The following is a 6,704-nucleotide window of genomic DNA, read 5'->3' on the forward strand; positions in this document are numbered from 1 at the left end:
GGTGACAAGGTAATTTTTAATAGGATGAACGATATGTCAGAATACTAATAGGGCACTAAAAGGAGTGGTTTCCAGGGGAGTCACCTCATTGCTCAAGTGAGAGAAGGGGACTATTCCCTCTGGCCCTTTCCTCAGAACTCCCAAGAAGTGTCACGTATAATGATCCAAATCCCACAGCCTCTTTTGAACTGTGGCTTAATTGGGGAAAGTGCTTCAGAGCAAAAGAAGTCAATCCTACAAGCCACTGATCTTCCTGAACCTTGCTAAGTTTAACTTAAGCACTGCTGAGTTTGGTAAGACTTATTTGGCTTATTAATGGTTAATTACTTATTTTGCCTAAATAACCTCTACAGATGACAAAGCCCCTCAGGGTTGGTCACAGACTGTCCAAACAGTAAGGAAAGGCAATTCTAGCTCCAAAGAGCTCGTTGGCACAGTGTAAGATAAATGTCATCCACTACATGTGAACTGGCAAAGGAATACTAGAAAAAAGTATGACTGTGCTGTTTTTGAGCTAGAGCTGCTCACCTGACCATAAACGTGGGAGAAATAAGTGGATAACAAAATGAGTAACAAAAATGATTGGAAGCATGAGCAGGCTTCCATGCAAAGGGAGACGTGAAGGGGTGTAACTACAAAGAAGCATGAAACAATGGCAGAAAAAAATTAAAAATCAGTACAAGGGGTTTTTTAGCCTTGCATCTAAACCTGAAAAATCTATTGCCACAGGACTTTGGTGCCAGAGGAATTTTTAAAAGGGTGACACGTGTCTCCACCGGGAAGAACATTCAGAGTTATGTTTTCCAGAGCACTAGCCAGCTGTTAGCTGGTTGTGACTGGCAAAACATCTGGATATATTCATGGTCTTTGCGCCTTCTGATGCTCCCAGTGAGTGACAGTCAGAAAGGTGTTATGGTTTGAAATGGGCTTGGAGGTTCTAGGCAATTCTTTGTGGGTAGGACAACCACTTGCATGAGACAAAACCAGAGCAATTCAATCCTGTACCTATGTGGTATTAAGCCCTGAAGGTACTTACACTCATTTTTTGGCATTTCTGTGAGAGTCATGGACCCTCAGTTTGGAGAATTTAGTAATTTTACTGACAATATACCCGAAATACATTGGCAAAATGTGTCCTGGTCAGATTTCTTCCAAAGGAGAAACCTTAGCATCTTTTCTTTTGCAAGGGACCCCAACAAAATTAATGGAACTATTCACTGTTAAGGCTCGTTAATGTGAGAGCACATTTGCTTTACAGAAAGCAGCTGCAAGAGTCTTCTTTTACCAGCCAGAGATTTATCTACCTAACAAAGATTTATTGCTCTGAAGCGAAGGTTGAAATGTGCATATCTGTATATCGCAGTAATTACAGTATGTGTCCTTTCAATTGCTTCATATATCTAGGCCTGTGAGTGGCCTGATACCTGTGTGTCAGGGAGATGTTGTGAACTGAACCTCTAAGGGCCTTTGTGCTCAGATGTAGTGTTTTCCCAGGGACATGCCACCACTGATATACCTGTTTTCAATATTAGTGTCATCCAAATCATGGGTAGCTTTGCTAAACACTAACCAGTTATAATTTCACGAATGATAACTTTTATTATCGTTTTAAATTTCCCTCTAATCTCTGCCAGCAGCTGCAGTTGCTTGTTCCTACCCCCTCCCGGAAGCTTCTAGCCATGAACGGGAGTAGCTCTGCAAAGGTTGCTCTTGCTATTTGGTTCATCCTGGGAGAGTCAGGAATTTGTAGGAGGGAGGCTGAAATGCTAAGGGAAGGGGACGAGGCAGAAGCCTTGTGTCAGGCAGCTTCTGACACAATAGAAACTTTCTCCACCGGTGGCAGATTTGCTGTTAGAAGATCCTTTACAGATTCTTTCCCATGCCTCAGTCATGCTGGATGCAAAGTCAACTGCTTGTGTTGACTCCAGGTGTGGGGCCAGAAACCTGCGTTTGAGAGGAGAGGAGGAGAAACTCAAAAATGATCATTTTTTATTGTTCTTTCCCAAATCAATGAACAATTGCATTTCCAGAGCAAAATTAACAACTGAAAATCTGACTCAATCTGACTCAATCCTGATGGATAGTTACAAAAAAAAATCTATGTATGTAGATATAGATCCATACTCATCCGTTTATGGAGATGCAAGAGTTATACAGCTGTACATACTGTACATGCAGACATGAAAATACGAGATGCCAAGCAAGCTCAGGCCTCACTGTTGCCCATGGGCAAAAGGACAGTTTTTCCTCCTGCTCTGCCTCTCATTGACAGGGTTTGGGACTGCGTGCATCGCTTCCAGGCCAGTGACAAGAGGGCATTTTGATAGCTACCAGACCTGCTTTTTCTTTGCCCTCGGTGGTTGCCCCAAGGCTGTGGTGTTTGTGCAGATTTTTCTTTGCCTGCCCTGCAGCCCTTTTGGCCCACAAAGCTGGCACAAAATTTGATGTTCTGAAGGTGCTGAGACCAGAACTATGGGGTCACAGCTGCTCAGCCCTCATTCAGCTCAGGGCCGTGCATACCTACCCCAGCTTTGTTTTACCCCTCAGGCATCTTAAGGCTTATTACTCTTAGTGCTAGGAAGTCCAAGCTCATGACTGAGCTCTACAGGAGGGCAGTGCAGTGTGGGACACCCTATGGGCAGCGGTATGTGAGCATCATCCTGTCACTAAACTAACCCAAACCCACGAGGCCATGTAGTCCAGCACTGGCCTTGAAATTATATGCCCTGCTCTATGGCTGCCTGGCTTTTGGCTGGCTCTGGATGCAGGAAGAGCAAAATCACCTTTGCTGCTCCATGTTTTGTGGTGGTACAGGCCCAGAGCATGGCCAGATACTTTTGGAAAATAGGACTTGGGGTAGACACAGGGCACCCACTTCAGCTGGGACAGCACTGACATGCCTACACCATGGGTTTCCTGCAGTGGTCTCTGAAGATTGGTAATGGGGCCCTGTGCAATGTGTAGGTAGAGGAGAGATCCCACAAGAGGGAAGGATGGTCAGCATGTTCATGGGGCAGCTGCCTAAACCCATACCTTGAGTGCTGGCAACAGTCTTTCACCTCTCCAGCACCTTACGAGCAGGGAAGCCTGACAATTTTCTTCAGAACCACAACCCTGAGGTCTCTCATGAAATATGCACATTATGAAATAATTAGATACATTATAAGAAAGAAGATTTTAAAATCAAAGCAGATTTTGGCTCTTCATGTTGCAAACCATCTGACCCTGTAGATGAACCCGTTCCAGAAAGGGCTGTTGGTCATGTCAAGCAAACACAGAGCTTTTGGGGGCCAAGGGTGCACCAAGAGGCTCAGTCTCCTCGGCCGGGGTGGCTGTGTCTGTGGCAGAGCCATGACAGGCCTTCCTGGGGCCTTCCCCGCTTGGCTGGGGACCTGCGTTTGGGTTCATGCTCTTGACCCTGCTGGTGCTGCCCTGTGAGGGAGGACAACCCGACAGGGTGACAGAGTGGGACGGGGTTATTTGTCTGGGCTTCTGGCCCTGCCGGGAGTCCAACAGCTTAGCGCACGGCTTCTGTGTCTCCTGCCAGGCGAGGCTGAGTGTCCTTTCCATGGAAACTTGGCGGGTGACGGGGCAGCGGGTCCAGGGAAGCTGTCCAGAGCGGCGCTGCTGGTGCTCAGGGAACACCAGGCCAGGTCCTCTGCAAACCAGGAACGCGGAGAGCTCTTGTCTTGGGCAAATCTTCACAGCCAGGCCGCTTCACCTCCTAGGCTAAGCTCTGGGGAGAAATAACCTTCTGATTTACACGTGTAGGCCTCATCCAACGTGGTGCACGTAGGAGAAAGCTCAACCCAGGCAGATTAACGCTGTGTCCACGAAGCAGCTGGGTGGCTGCAAGGAGGTGGACGCTGCCTCCCACCAGCCTGGAGCCACCAGTGATGGAGCTGGAGGCTGACACAGGTATAGGAGGGTCACCAGTGTGCCCCATGTGCGGTCCTGGGGGGCTCAGTCCTCCGTTAAATAGTGGGGAGGATGAGAAAGGCCCTCTTTGGGTTAATGAGTCCACCCCAGCCTTGCTTCAGGAAAGTTTTCATTAGGGCTGGAGTGTTAGTGACAGCCACAGCTGAGGCTGCCAAAGTGTTTCCATTATGTTATATCTCCCTGTTTTCACTCGCTCCTGGCCATCCAAAAGTTTCACCTAGCAGGCTGAAATTTTCCAGGCCGCCTCTCTACCCAAAGGTGAAGGGTTGTTTTTGGAAGGTTGGAGCAAAAAAAAATGAGGGAGAAGAAAAAAAAAAAAAAGGATTCAGCTCTTTTTGAAATGGCAGCATACAGGCAGAGGTGATAATTTAAGAAAGCAAAATTTAATAAAAGCAAACAGAACTATTGCAACCTCAGAAATGAGTGACAATTTACAATTTGGATGAATATGCAGTATTTTATTTTTTATTCTTTATTTGAACAGGTCCAGCTGACTTTCACTTGGTCTTTTTTGCTGTGTTCTTCCCTTCAGCTCCAGGCATATTCGGCCAGTGCTGCCTGCCTGTGGCTTCCTCTGCCAACTCCCTCAGCTCCTTCTCCATGGCTTCAGGCTTGGCACTGGCTCTGTGACCTGAAACTCCTCACAGACACACAGCAGGCTTAGTGGTTCCTGTGACCAGCACCTTTGCGTTCAGCCTAGTGACCATTTTTGTCACCTGAGCATCAATCCCATGAGGTTTCAGGGACCTCTACTGTTATGGGCCCTGTGGGGATGGGGTTGGAAATTGCAGTATCCTCCTTGTGCCAGCATCTATTCAGAACTGTACATGGTTCACAGACAGTAGGATATTATTTATTATGTTGCATGGCCATGTAGCACGAAACTCTAGGTAATAAATTTACAATCTAAAAATCAATTAACGTTAATAGAGTTTTTATTAGCACCAAGTGTAGGTGCTTTGATTATTCTGATAAGTGTGCAAAGCAGAGAAGTCTGATGCTAAATAATCTGTAGCAATTCATCACGCTTTTTAATTCAGTTTACTTCTTAAACTGGGGAGTCTGTTCCCCAGATTGTTCATCTGAAGTTGCTCTGAGCTAAACAAGGGTCTCAGTTCTACGTCCATGCAGTTATATGGAGCGATACAGTTGGCTTACCATAAACCAGCTCAGATTTGAAATCCCACACTTCACAGTTCTCTGCAAAAGAAACAGCCAGTGATCTCATTAACATTTCCAGTAACCGCTAAAGGAAACCCGGAGTAATCCATTCACTCTAATGGATTTTTTTTTTCTTATATAACACATTGGCTTGGATGTTTGCGTCCTGTTTCAGGTCGTTTTTCTTTGGAGGAGATAGAAGACCCCTGCTGCTCGTAGCTATTGGTGATGCTTCTTGCACTCGGGCAGTAACGGGATATGGTTTTGGCTGTGAAGGATCCATTCTCAGTCCCTGCTGATGATTGGTGGTGGAGCCAACAAAAACACCTAAGTCAATAAAATCAAGACCGAGTCAAAATGCTTCAAATTGGATAATTAAAACACAGGAGATAGACGGCTTCACATGTGGAAATGGAAAATTGGGATATGGAAATTTAGAAAAGAAAAAGACTACAGCAAAACTATCCCCTTCCTGCCTCCCCCACACCCCCAATCCACTGCGGTTTTGTTGTTTTCAGATGAGGACTTTCTCCCGGCTCACACCAGGCTTAGCTGACTATGTTAACTACTTAGGAGGAGATTTGTAAACGACCCATTTCATAACAGCACTGAAAATTTTAAGATCCGACTTTATGTTCCTGGTCACTGCACAAGGCCCCAGAGCCCCTTAATTTGTGGGTCTATGAAGGAAGAGATCACCTGAAGCTTGCTGATAGGAAATGTTATGGGCTCGTCTTAAATGTTATGCCCCTCCAGGGTGGATGAGCTCTATAAGCTGAAGGAGGTGCTCTATTTGAGTTAAGATTCACAGCCCTAAGCCTCTCGAACCAAGGGCTAAAGCCTGCCTGTTCAAAACCTCAGAGGAGCTCAGTCCTTTCAAAAGACAACCTGGTGCCATGGTGGCGGGTCTTTTATTTGGCAGGTTGGTGGCTAGATCACTAGCTGAAGTGTGGAATGAACCAGAATAAATCTTAGCCCCAGCGATTCAAATCTACGTCTGCCAAGAGAAAGTTTAAAAAATCCCTGCCAGACCAGGCCCTGCAGACAAGAGAGGCCAGAAGGATGCTTATTTTGTGGAGAAAGTTCTGAGGATCACAATTCGGGACCTGTGTCCCTAATGCAGTAGTAGCTGTTCATGGCAATGGAGACATCAGTCATGACAAGGGCAAGGCTGAATCCCTCACAGAGAGGGGGTTGTGTCAGTATGAGGACTCTGTAGGTAAAACTGGAAGGATCTCAGCATCTGTTCATCTCTTAGGATAAGCAGGTAGCCTCACTTCTCAGGGACCAGGTGCAGTGGAGGTCACTGGCCTGCCCTGAGGCTACACGTACCCTTTCATGCTGTACAGCTGCAGCAGAAAAGGATTTCTCAGCTTTTTAGACGTGGAACTTGAACTTCATGCCTGTCAGCATGTCCAGGTTTGAGGGAGAAGTCTCTCAGCTGAGATCCTGTTTCCTAGACACGGATTATGAGAGAAAGATCCACTTTGAAGGGATTTTCTGGTGGAAAATACAAAGGTGTAAGAGAAGAACCAAGCTGTTTATCTAGCTAGGGGGAGTGAGGGAGAGGAAAGTCGTGATTTCAACAATGTTAATGGCTAAGT

This window comes from Aythya ferina, assembly GCF_964211825.1.
Source record: "Aythya ferina genome assembly, chromosome: 3".
In the NCBI taxonomy this organism is placed as follows: Eukaryota; Metazoa; Chordata; class Aves; order Anseriformes; family Anatidae; genus Aythya; species Aythya ferina.